The sequence below is a fragment of the Nelumbo lutea genome, chromosome 2 (genome assembly GCF_056320005.1).
Source record: "Nelumbo lutea isolate HS-2025 chromosome 2, American lotus-T2T, whole genome shotgun sequence".
In the NCBI taxonomy this organism is placed as follows: Eukaryota; Viridiplantae; Streptophyta; class Magnoliopsida; order Proteales; family Nelumbonaceae; genus Nelumbo; species Nelumbo lutea.
In genome coordinates, this window is record NC_142685.1 from 109,080,986 (window position 1) to 109,095,180 (window position 14,195).

The following is a 14,195-nucleotide window of genomic DNA, read 5'->3' on the forward strand; positions in this document are numbered from 1 at the left end:
TAAACGGGAACCATTTGATCTTTTTTCTATAATTTTAATAGTAATGCATTGATTCCAAGAGTCCACCAATTGGGTTTGGAAATCAGATTTTCCAAAAATCCAAATCTTACTATTTTCATCATTTCCCATAATAGAGAAATCCATCCCAATTTTCCCCGCTAAATCTTGAGCTTTAATAGAAGCAAGAAAAGGCTCTAAAATAACCACTAAGGAAATTCTATGAATTTGAATAAATTTCTTTAAACGCCGTACAGTTTTTTGGTTGGTAACACCTCTAGAATTCCAAAAGAGAGATGTAATCATGGCTAAAAACAAGGCGAAGATTGAGGTCACTCATCCATAGCCTTGATTGGCTTTCGAACTCGTTTCGATTTCACCTCCACAAAAGTTGGTTCAACCACCGGTTGGCTTGGTTCGTGAGAGATAGGGGTGTCTGCCACAAACAATTGTTATAATTCCTCCGACACCGGCGAACTTTCACCGTTATCTGGCGAACTGTCAAGCTGAGACCCTTCATCATCACTCTGAACAATCTCATACACTCTTTGAACAGCTTCTGTTACTTTCGTAGCAAGGTTGCTATAGAATCTCCTTAGGTACGTGGCATCAGCTCGTATTAAGTTGATTGAGTTTTCGTTAATAGTGTCTCCATCAGCAGACCTTGGTCTCTCTTGATGGCTTTCAATGACCCTATCTCCCATGATTTCCAGGTCATCATGAACATTAATTTCAGCATTCTTTGCATCCGTTGGCGTGCCAAACACCTCTTATAGAGCATCATCAATTGCTAACTTCATCTCCTGCGTAATATTCTTGTTAGAGCAAGAAATATTAATTGACGTTGGGGAGGAAGAGACCGCAACAACTAGATCCTCGGCGAGATAATGATGTCAAGTTTGTTGACAACACCAGTCGGCTTCCACTCTTGACGTTCGATCCTTCCTGGTATCGTTATCTCCTTCACTTTTCCTTTCTCTTCAAGGGAGCCACCCTTCTCAGCGAAAAGATCTTTCTTCTCATTGATTCCTCTGTTTTCTTTAGTCACTTTATTTTCCTTTGTATCTTTTTCCATTTTCTTACATTTTCTTTGGACATGGCCAACTTTACGACACTTGTTTCAATAGCTAGGGATGTTCTCATAAACAATACCTTGGAAGAAACCATCTTTCCCCACACCAATCCAAACCTTTTACACGAAAGGCTTGGCTATATCTACTTCAACACAAACCCGAGCAATTTTAGCCAGTAGCGATATGGATTTTTAGTACCTTGCCAACGTTGCCTGCAATAGACTTCATGAAATCCTCCCCAAAAAGATAAATAGGTAGCTTTGGAAGATTAATCCAGATAGGGAGGACGGTGGGATCTTCATCAGGGTTAAAGAACGGAGACCACTTGAAGAACCGGAACAAGAATCCCTTGAGATAAATGACCTCTCTAAGCCAAACCTTCAAAATATCTTCCTTGCACTGAAATTGAAAGAGAAGGTGTGTGTGTGTAATCAATCACAGAAATGACCACCTCTTTTTGCAAAACAAAACGGGCCAAGAGTAAGGATTTGATTTCCAGCATTGAGGGTCTGCCATAAGAACACTTTACAATCAATGAAAACCTGAAAGGTTCACAAGCCTTCTCAATTTCAATGTCAAAGAAAAAAACTGCAGGTTCACCGTATTGGGTGAAAGAGGGAGGTTTAACTCCAGTGTGAATCTGTTCAACAGCACAAGTTTCTGCAACAACGGAAGCATAAGATCTTGGTTTCACGGCAGATGACGAGGGGCCCAGATTGCAGGGCCCCCACCGCACCGGCTATGGAGGATGGTCGACTATTTCTCCGCTAACTCCTCCTTGTAGTTCCCTTTCCTATATGATTTGCTCTGTCATCGGAAAAATAGGGGTGTCTCTGGACCCGTTTTCGATTGGATACTACCAAAATCAATTTGAATAGCTTGGACGAATCAAGACCATTACCATTCCAGACTTAATGGTCCAAAGTATTTATCGGATTGGATTGAACCTGCTCTATTCATGATGGTTGATCGACTTATATTGGATTGGGTCGGATTGAACTAATATCTAATCTATTGATTAATATTAGAATACAGGTGTCAATGGACCTGATTTGGATTACAACCGATCTAAATTAATACCAATTTGAACAGATTAGTATTAAATATTAAATTCGATCCGTCCAAAATAATTCAAAGGATTCCTAGATTGCATTAGACCCGATCCACTGTAATGGATTCATGTTCGGCCGGAGGGTGAACTGAATATCCTCATAACTCATAACATTTGGCACAATTTCCCACAATGGTTACTTTCAATTCAAACCCACATTCTAATGCCTGAAATTAATTTTACCATTGCACAAGTTATGGCCTCTTTTCAATTAAAAATAATATATTAATATCTGTCGTAAATATTGGGCTCAGTTTGGAAGGAGTACAAATATAAATATGTATTGCATAAATACATACAAAATATAAGATTTTGTACTCCTTTCAAACTGAGCCTTAGAATTGATTTTTTTTTAAGCCATAAAACAAAGCAGTATAAGATATATGATCAGTTAACTATCAAGATCATTCATTTAAAGGGCTAAGACCCATCATTGATCCAAGGTTTACAAAACCGACCTGGACAACGAACAGGTTAGGGTTTGGTTCTCAGGTCAAACGGTCCGACCATCTGAGTCGAATAATCGGCCCTGTTTTGATAAAAAATAAAAAATAATTAAAAAGAAAAAACAGTCAAAACCGTCGAACACTTCAAATGCTCGGGTCAGCGGTTTACTGACCAAATCAACATTTTTTGACAAAAATCTGGTTTTGAAGAAAAATGGAACCAATCACTTGACCGATTCCCAGTTTTTCCGGTCCGGTGTGATTTTGAAAACCATGACTTTCCTTGTGTGCAGGTTGTGGCGTTTTCATTGTTTACTAAAAATCCATTACACGCCAAGTGATATGTCTCAAAGTTGGAATTAAAAAGTTTTAGACATGACCAGTAAAGACAAGAACTTTTGTAAATGCTTTTCTATCTTTATTTAAATGTTAAATGTTGATTTAAAAAACTTAAAGCATTTGTTAGAACTTGACAGGCCTGAACCTTAAATTATTGAAATCAGATATTTGCATTTTTTCTCTTTGAAATAATGCAAATCCCATGAATCAAAAATCATGCAGATGAGATGCATGCAATGGAGAGAGATCGGGTTCAAATCTTCTGTGGATCTTGTCATACACCCAACAGATTTTTCACATCTGCCCTTGCTTCAGCTTCACATGAATGCTTTTTACCACATGATAAGAAATTGTTGTAGGCACTAGTCCCCGCTTTGAATGATTCAATCATTCAATTCAAATGAATGGCACATTTTGACTTAAAATAAAAAATAAAAAAATATCTTAAAACCATTATGTGGGTTGACAGTTAGACGTTTTGATTGTCAGGGTCAATGATTCATTAATCAAATCAACGGTTTTTGACCAAAAAGCAATTTTAAGGTGAAATGATACCAGTCAGGTGATCAGTTCTCAGGTTTTCTGATCTGACTATCTGGTCTAGTCCAAATTTGAAAATTATATTGTAAGTCTTTTTTTCTTGGGTATTTAAAATAATTACTCTCAAAGGTGGTAATAGCAAGACTTGAATCCGCATATATGCTAACATACCAACTGGCCACTAGTCAGTTGGTATTAGGGCTGTAAGTCCACTTCCCAATTTGAAAATATTTTCCCCTTTTCTCTCTTTTCTCACTTACCATTAGGGTTGTAAGTCGACTTATCCAATATGAAAATTTTCAATTATATTGAACTTTAGGTTAGGGTTTGGATCCATTGAAAATTAGGGTCTTTTGAGATCAGCCTCCTAGAAAAGGGAGGTGGGCCGGCGTAAATACATTTGGCGAACCAACAAATCAAATGTAAGGGATTTATCAAAAAAAAATCAAATCCAAGGGAAATTGAACTCGAAAAATTGAAATTTTTAACAAATTTCTAATCCAGTTCGACCCAAGTTACACCCTTAGATACATTCCCCCTTTTTCACATTCCATCTCTTCTCACAAAAAACCAATACACCACCAGCTGACTTGTCCTTGTTGCTTACTCCCTGTCTGATTGGAGGAGCTGTACTAGAGAATGAGATAATTTAAATTTCCCATTTTTTGCCGGCCTCATTAGACATATAAAAAGATTATATGGTAGATTCTGTTACCCCACCAACTGGAGTTCATGTATAATCCCAAGAAGCGTTCTATGTACGGGTGCTCATTGTTTGTTTCAAACCACAAAACCAAATCGAATCAAACTAAATTTATGGTTTGGAGGCACTTGAAAATGGTTTGGTTCGGTTTTATATTTTGCTAAATTGTGGTTAGCAGTTTTGGTTTGGTTTCTTTTATTTTATAATAAAATAAAAATTTTAAGTTTTAGGAGTGATATTTGGGCTTTTTAATTGCAATAAGCCCGATAGAATCAAAGAATTGTCCAAAGTTTTCCAAACCATATTAGAAACCACATCAAACAGTATTAAAACGGTTTGATCTGATTCAGTTTCCATGCTAAAACAGTTTGTTTTTGTCAGAGAATTTCTCAAATTGTAATTCAGTGGTTTGGTCTGAGATTTTCTCTCAACACTGTCCCATTAAGCCATTACAGTCAAACATTGGGAACATCTCTATCTCTCAATGAAAGACAAGGGAGATGCTCCCAAGGTGTGGCTGCAGTGGCCTGTTGGGACAGTGTTGGTAGCAGATCCCTACCCCACAAACACAGATGGCTTGCTGAGTTGGTGCATTATTTGTATCATTCAAACAGAGACTTGAGATTGAACCCCGCTGCCACCAGGGTTAGGGGATTGTGGGTATGGGGATAGGTTACCTCAATTGTGCAGATAGAAAAAAGGGATTCTGTAACCCAGAATTAGGTGAAATTTTCTGAAGAATAGAATTCAACCCCATGGCAAAGTTAACAAACTAATTCCACTGGAATCAAAGAAGGAAAAGAGAAATCGGACGACAAACAGTAGACTTCGGTCAATTCTTACAGTATCAAAAGAGGAGAAACAAAAGATGGGAAATAAAGTGAAAGTGACAGAGACGAAAGTGAAAGTGAGAAGAGAAAGATGATGGAAGTGACAAATACCTAACTGAACATACCAAATAACTAAAATAATTGATTTCATTTGTTAGAAAGACCACAAAAGAACCACCAAGAGCAGAGGTTCTATGTCAAGATAAAGGTATCGAAGACAAAATAAGAGCTTCTGCCCTACATATTTCAATTGGGTTTTTTTGGGGTTCTTTTATCCTTGTATTTCTTCATCATTGGTGGCTCCAGCAAAACCTTTGTTTCGGTTTAAAAACCAGTTTTGACCCCAGTATACGACCATTTTACAGCAACCCATAACCAAAGAAACAGCATTGGTTAGTCTAAAACCGGGCAACAGGTGAGAGAGGAGAGGAATGTATTGATCAATCCTTATATTCATACATGTTTTAAGCTTTCAGCTCATCCATAATAGTGTCACCACAAAGCACTCGACACCATAAACAGAAAACCTACATCAATCGGTTGCTTTCAGCCTAACTAGAGATCAAGTGATGCCTGAAGAAACAACCTACAAATTCATCATCTAATTTTTTTTTTTTCAATATAACCTACATTGCCCATAGAGGTTTAGTGAACTTGGCAAAGGGGAGGATATTAGATCCTTTAAACCAAAGGACCTGAGGCAAGGTGATCCCATCTCCCCTTGCCTCTTTATTATTTATATGAATGCTTTGTCCTTGTTCATTAAGAGGTATTGCTGTTAAGGTTCAGTTTAAAAAGAGTGTAAATATAAATATGTATAATACAAATACAAGATTTAAAAATACCATATTTGTATTTGTGTCCTTTCCAAACTGAGCCTGAACAGAAACTACTTGGATATGGTATTTCCAAACAGCACTAACTTCAACTGGGTAGACATAAGACGAAGGCTATCAAATCCGTGGTGGAAGCAATACAAGGCAGGTTGTAAGTTGCGCTGCAACTTGGGCCGGGCTAGTGCAAATCCAATCCAAAAGAGTATGGTTGAATTTCAGTTTAGGGTTAAGGTTGAGAAGTGTGAACCCAGGGTTGACGCCTTAGCCACCTAAATCCTAATTCGACTTTTTTTAGTTTTTCTTTTTCCTTTTAGAGTCCAACTCGAATCCCACTTAATTTCATCTTTGTATGTAAAAATATTATATAAGCGTCTTTACATATAAGTGTTTATGTATTTATATGTATGCCTTTCATATATCTATGTATATGTATTTTATGTATGTATGTACATGTAAATGCACACCAACAATCTTTAAGTTTTAAAGGGAAAATTTTGTTAAACCATCACAATTATGTATATAATACTAAAACTGAATTGACCTTTATTGCAGAAAAACCCAAGAAAACATATTCGAAATGGCATTCAAATGAAAATAAAACAGAGATAAAGAGAAAGTAAGCACAGAGAACACACAGATTTATGTGGTTCGGCTTTTAACCTACGTCCCTGGGTGAAGGAGGAACAAAAATCCACTATGTAGTAGGTAATGGAGAAGAAATACAAAGTTGTGCTCACACAAGAAACTCTAAGGCCCAAATACACCCAATGTCTCACTCATCTCTCACCAGACTCAGGTTTCTATATGCAAGAGAGAAAATCTCCAAAATACATGAATCTTCGTATTCAGTTCGGACCTATAAGATGAATACAGGTCGGGTCCATATCGCCTTTGCCTTCGGGTTTTTCTAAAATTAATTCGGAGTGCATTCATGAACCAGGTCACCATAAAGAATTCAAGGCACAAACATAACAAATCTCCACCTTAGCTTGAATTCTCTCAAGCATCACAGAATAGTAATCCCCCTCCACCTTCTCCAACAACAGCCCCAATTGGCAAACTCAAATATTGCAAACACCAATCAAGTCTGAGCAATAATTGAACTTAGCCACAGGAAGATGCTTTGTTAACATATCAACTGGGTTATTTGCAGTATCAATCTTCTTCATAATGATATCTCCTTGTTCTACAACATCACGAATAAAATGGTACCTCACATCAATGTGTTTCGTCCTCTCATGGTACATTTGATCCTCAGTTAGATGAATTGCACTCTGACTATCACAGTAAACAATAGTCATTTTTGGACCCAAACTAAGTTCACAAAAAAAACCTCTCAACCAAATCGCTTTTTTAACTACTTCAGTCATTGCCATATACTCGGCTTCAATAGTAGATAAAGCAATTGTAGACTGTAAAAAAGCTTTCCAACTAATAGCACAACCGCCAATAGAAAATACATAACCTATAAGTGATCTTCTCCTATCAAGATCACCTGCATAATCTAAATCAATATAACCTATCAAACTGACACTACTCCTCCTAAACTCTAAACAAGTATCTGATATACTTTTTAAGTATCTAAGAATCCACTTTACTACCTACCAATGTGTCTTGTTAGGACATAACATATATCTGCTCACCATACTAACTACATGTGAAATGCTAGGTCGTATGCAAACCATAGCATACATGATACTCCCAACTGCATTGAAGTATGAGACATGTGACATATATTTTTCTTCTTCATCTATTTGTGGTGACAAATTTGCTAAAAGTCTGAAGTGGGTTGTAATAGGAATACTTACTAGTTTAGCATCTTTCATGCCGAAGCGCTCTAAAACTTTTTCAACATACTTCTGTTGTATCAAATACAAATTCCCTACTTCTAGTCCCTCTCAATGTCCATGCCAAGAATTTTCTTTGCTGCATCCAAATCTTTCATTTCAAACTCACCGCTCAATTGTATTTTCAATTTGTTGATTTCAAATATTTCTCTTGCTGCAATAAGCATATCATCAAAATAAAGCAACAAGTAAACAAATAAATCATATGCAAGTTTCCTGAAATAAACACAACTATCATACTTGCATCTAGAATACCCAAGAGCCACCAATAAAGAGTCAAATCTTCTATACCATTGTCTAGAAGACTGTTTTAAGACATATAGAGATTTCTTTAACAAGCAAACATGGTCTTCCATTCCTTCAACAACAAAACCCTCGAGTTGATGCATATAAATCTGTTCATCAAGTTCTCCATGCAAGAAAGCAATTTTAATATCTAAATGTTTTAATTTCAAATTATTCACAACAACCAAAGCAAGAAAAACACGAATGGAGCTATATCTAACAACTGGAGATAAAGCATCACTAAAATCAATACATCGTACCTGACTATAGCCTTTTGCAATCAATCGTGCCTTATATCTACCATCCTCTACACCTGGAGTACCTTCTTTTCTTTTGAAAACCCATTTGCATCCAACAATCTTTTTTCCTTTAGGTGGTTATACAAACTCCTAAGTCCGGTTCTTATGCAAGGATTCAATCTCTTCATGCATAATTGTCAACTACTTAGCAAAATTAACAAATGAGATAGCTTCTACATAAGTATTGGATTTTGTAACATCAACATTCTCTACAACTGACAATGCATAGGCAACCAGATCAGCATAACCATATCTCTAGGTGGTCTAGTCTCTCTCCTTGTTCTACCTCTAGCAATAGAATACTACTCTTTCTCTTCTTCCTCTTGTATATGTTCTTCTATCTCAGTAGAAATGGGCACCTAGACTGATGTAAACTAAGGTGAGGAAGCACTTTTAACTTCTAACTCCACTTTCTTTCCTGAATCTTTTGTTTTATTTGCATCACAAGAATTTGAAAACATCTTTTTTGGGTGAAGCATAATAGATTCATCAAAATAACATCTCTGCTAACTATAAATTTTGGTGATTTAAGATTAGGACACCACAATCTATATCCCTTCACACCAAAAGCATAGCCAAGAAATATGCACTTCTTGGCCTCAAGCTCAAGCTTGTCTTCACTAACATGTGCATATGTTGGATAACCAAATATTTTCAAATTTGAATAATTATGAGGGTTGTCAAACCATACCTCTTCTGAAGATCAATTTACCAAGTGGCAATCCATATTAACTGCTTCCGCCCAAAAATCCTTTGAGAGCCCAGCATTTGACAACATGCACCTTGTTCTCTCTAGTAGAGTTCTATTCATACGTTCTGCAACTCCATTCTGCTATGGTGTTTTGACAACAGTACGATGCCTTACAATGCCTTCGTTTTTGCAAAACTCATTAAATTCATTTTCACAAAACTCTTAACCATTATCTGTTCTCAACCGCTTGACCTATTTTCCTGTTTGCATTTTAAGCAAAGTTTTCCATTGTTTAAAAGTCGCAAATACATCATTCTTATGCTTTAGAAAATAAACCCATAGCTTCCTAGAGTAATCATCGATGATGGTAAAAAGATATCAAGCACCACCCTTTGATGAAACTTGTGAAGGTTCCCATAGATCTAAGTGAACATAATTCAAAGTGCCCTTTGTCCTATGAATGACTGTATTAAAACAGGTTCTTTTCTATTTCCCGAAAACACAATATTCACAGAAGTTAAGATTTCTTATACTTTGGCCACAAAGAAGACCTCTCCTACTTAACATAGTAAGTCCCCTTTCACTCATATGTCCTAACTTCATGTGCTATAACTTGGTGGTGTCAAACTCAAATAGAGATGATGTAGAAATTGCAATTGAAACTATGATAGTAATACCCTATAGCACATACAGACTTCCTATCATTATGCCTTTCATCACAACAAGTGCACCCTTACTGATTTTCAAAACTCTACCTTTAGTTGAATATTTACACCTTTTAGCATCTAGAGTGCAAGAGAGATGACACTTTTATTTAAGTCCAGTACATACCATACATTTTTTAATGTTCTCACAACACCATCATGCATTCTGATTTGAAGTTTTCATTTTCCCACAATTTTACAGGAAGCATTACTACCCATCAATACAACTACACCATTAATAGATTCGTAGGTGGAGAACTAGTCCCTGTTGGGACACATATGATAGGAACAACCCGAATCCAAAATCCATTCATCCTTGGATCTGGTTCTATGATCTATCACTAAAAGAACATCCACATTTTCATCAACCGCACTAGCCTTTGCAGAGTTATTATTTTTCTTTTCTTCATTCTAGTTTTATTTTTCAACTTATAACATTTTGACTTAATGTGCCTTTTCTTGTGGCAATAGTTACATGTCAAGTTCTTATGTTTAGTTTACTATTTGAACCATTATCCTTAGGTAATGGAGAAGAAATACAAAATTGTGCTCTGCAAAGTCCACTATGTACTAGGTAATGGAGAAGAAATACAGAATTGTGCTCACACATAAAACCCTAAGCCCCAAATACACCCAATGTCTCACTCATCTCTCACCAGACTCAGGCTTCTGATGCAAGAGAGAAAACCCCTGAAATACATGACTTTTCATATTCAGTTCGGACCTATAAGATGAATATGGATCGGGTCCATACCACCACAAGCCACTATGAAATTTTACCTTCGGGTTTTCTCAAATTAATTCGGAATGGATTCATGAAGCAGATCGCCACAAAGAATTTAAGGTACAAACATAACAACCTTTAACCCTCAAGTTAGGAAATAAGAACATGTGACAAGAGGACGTAGAGAAATCAAAACAACCCAATCTGAACTCAACCCAAAGTTTTTGAATTGGGTTAGGGTTAAAGTTGGGGTTCAACAATAGTTCGGCTTGGGTTAAGGTTTATTTCAACCAACCTATCTTGACCCAACTTGAACACCTATGTGGAAGGCTAATTGTTTGAAGGAGATACTGCTCACTCAATCATGGCAACTAAGCTACCATCCCATTACATTCACGAGGGTGATAAAATCATATATACTTGTAATTTGGGTTACAAGCTCTTAAGTCAAGATGATATTTGAAGTTTCTAATTCTTCTTGGGTCTGTCATGGTTTCTTTTGGCACTCTCTATCGAAAAATGAACTATTTATCTCACGAATTAAGATGTTTCTATGGAGATATTGCATAAGTGTTATTCCAGTATGTGAAGAGCTAGCAAAAAGGGGGTCCGGATGTAGTAGGCATGTTAAGTAAGCACAATGAATGAGCACCTAATAGTTGTGTGACACATGTCCTAGCTAATGTGCCTTTCACCCAAATGTTTTTGTTCCATTAAATGGGAATTATCTATTATTTTACTATTTCTGTTAAAATAATTAAAAATACAAAACAATGAAAAAGAAAAACCTAAACATGTTGGGAGTTGGAAATCATTGGACTCTCTCCAACCTTCTGCCATTTAGGGTTCTCCCACCTCTTGACCTTTAGAAGTTTTCCTTTTTCATTGTTTTTTTTTTAATTATTTTAACAAAAATAGTAAAATAATAGATAATTCCTGTCCAACGGAAGAAAAACGTTTGGATGAAAGGCACATTAGCTAGGACATGTGTCACACAGCTATTAGGTGCTCACTCATTGTGCTTACCTAATGTGCCTACTACATCCGAACCCACAAAAAGATCTTCCCATGTGGAGCCTACTTGTAAGTTATGCTTAAATTCAAGCGAACCTGTGGGTTGAGTCCAGATCACCTGACAACAAAACATGTTTCAACGCTCTACCAGCATCGTCTTAATTCTCACACCACACATCTCATATAGAGGTGTAAAGAGGGTTGTGTAAAGCCGACACGGCATGGCCCGTGGGCGGCCCGCACTTTGTGCGGGCCATGCTGCCCTCCCGGTGAAAATTTTGGGGGTCGACCTAGCACGGCCCACGGCCCGAGCCCGTGTTGTGCCATGTCGTGCCACCGGCCGGGTTGGCCTGTGGGATGAGCCTTGGGCCAGGTCGGGTCGTGTATCAAACCAATGCAATTTATTTAAAAAATTGGCAAAAAAACTTAAAATTTTAATTTTATATGAATTTTGTGTATAAAATTGCTTATATATGCAATAATTACATAAATTAGTATAATAAAATTAAAAAATATATATATTTATTTTATTAATATATTATATACTTTATATTAATATATAATTATAATATATATAAAATATCTATAAATATAATATATATATATATGAAATATATATGGGTTGTGCCACGGGCCGTGCCAACCCGCAAGCCATGGGCGGCATGGCTCGCTCGATCGTGCCATGTCATGCTGGCCCGTGGACCTAAAATCCCTGGCCCAACACGGCCCGCATGGTCATGTCGAGCCTGGCACAGCCCATAGGCCGTTGTGTCGGGCCGGTCCAAGTTCGTGCCAGGCCGTGATTTACACCTCTAATCTTATATATGGTGGGTCCTAGTCTCATGGTGAGATGTGTAGTATTAGATCAAGTTGGTAGAGGGTTTGAACATGTTTTGTTGGCAGAAGATCAATTGGGAGAGCTCATTGTGGGTCAGGCCATGACTACTTGCTCTTTGATTGTAAGGGTATTTCCCAGTCTTTCTCTTCGATCACTTTCTCTCATGTATCCCGTTCTTGTAATAGTGTTGCACATGCGCTTGCTCATAATGTCTCTCAGACCTCTCTCAATCCTGATTTGATCAGATCTGCTATGTTAAATGAGATGAATCATTGATGAATGGATTGTTCCTTTCATGGCTTCAAAAAAAAAGAACTTTGAAACTCTTTTGACCCTCTCTAATACAACATAGATATAAATTAGATGGGTTGGGTGGAGTTAGGGCCAACGCTGGACCAACATTGAACTTGAACCTTGTCTTGAAACCAAACTGATGTCAAAACCTAGTTTTTTGGGTAAAAGATTTAAACATACCCTAAGTTTTCCTAAACTGACTTAAAAAGATACCTTGAGTTTTACGAATTGACTTAAATATACCATACCTTGTAGGTTGACCCCACTGGACTTATAAATATACCCTCATTAAAACATTAAGGCCCCATTCGCTTTTTGGTAAGTTACATACTCCGGTAAATGCACATACCTAGGTAAGTGTTCCCAGGAAAGATTTACCCGGGTAAGTGCATTTACCCATGTTCTTTTATTTCCCACACAAATAAGGTAATGACCATTTTAGCCATAAAAATTCATTATTATAAGGGGTATTTTTGTCTCATTCACGTATTGGCAACTTTCCCCCCTACCACTTATCCAGTAATTGATACCCAGGAAAATAAAAAAAACTTTCCCTGGTCCCCACATAAATATGAAAAAAGAACATGGTATTCTTGGTCAATATTCCCATTAATCAACTTTCCCCCTTTCAAAATCTAGAAAAAGAACACCCCCTAAGAACAATTAAGATGTGACATTGGGTGACTCATTTAAAGTTTTAAAATTCCTAATTTGCCCTTCACTATGCCAAAGTGCATAATTTGTGTAAATCAAACCTAAATTGGAAGAAAATAACTGACCTCCGAATGGCGTCAGTCCAGAAAACCCCTCGTCCACCCACACACACACTGCCGAACTTGGTAGCGTAAATGGCGTGTTGTAGATTAACATACAAATTCTACTAAGATAAGAAAGGTTTCTAGTTGATTTGTTTTTGTCTTAAATATGAAAATCAATCCAGAAACCATAATCTCAACATACTAGTCCATGCGCTCAACAATGTTCAAAGCATTGGAAATCTTGATACTGAAAGTTTCAATATTGAGTGATTAAAAGCATTGTTACTCTATCTAAGGCTGAGTTGGAAGGAGTACAAATGCGTAGAGCGCAAAACCTTATATTTTATATTATTTCGTATGTATTGATGCCGTATATATTTGCAAACTGAGTACAATTAAGTTCAAGTCAAAATTCATCTTTTCATCATTATTGTACTTGTACACCTACTACTTTTCATTATTCAAAGTTGACAGTGTCCCTAATTCCTAGTATTCAGAGTATGTTTAATTCAAAAACCAACATGTGTCATCTGATATATGCGAAAAATCTATGATGTCGGAAACACATGATACATGAAGAATTTTCACCAAAAAATCAGTACACTAGCATTCAGAGTATCGTTTGAGAGTCAGCATTCATCACCCCTTTGAATCACGTAATACTTGATTTACTAATATCGAGTGTATTGATAATTTGAACCATACTTAAATGGAAGATTGACAGCACAAGGATCAAATGTAGTTTCATAGAGATTTTTATTCTTGGGGAACTACAGCTTTATATTATATCTGTTGAGATAATGAAGGTAGAGTCCGTTTGGTTCGTGATCGGAATTAGAATAGGAATCCTTTAGAATCGGAATCGG

General features: G+C 36.8%; 1 long non-coding RNA gene across 1 annotated transcript; it reads left to right on the top strand.

Annotated features, from left to right (window-relative positions):
* Window positions 1–205: 205 nt before the first annotated feature.
* On the top strand, window positions 206–1,973 carry LOC148872674 (uncharacterized). Its single transcript, XR_016106892.1, has 2 exons — window positions 206–596; window positions 711–1,973. It is a non-coding gene; the product is annotated as an uncharacterized LOC148872674 (long non-coding RNA).
* Window positions 1,974–14,195: the final 12,222 nt, after the last annotated feature.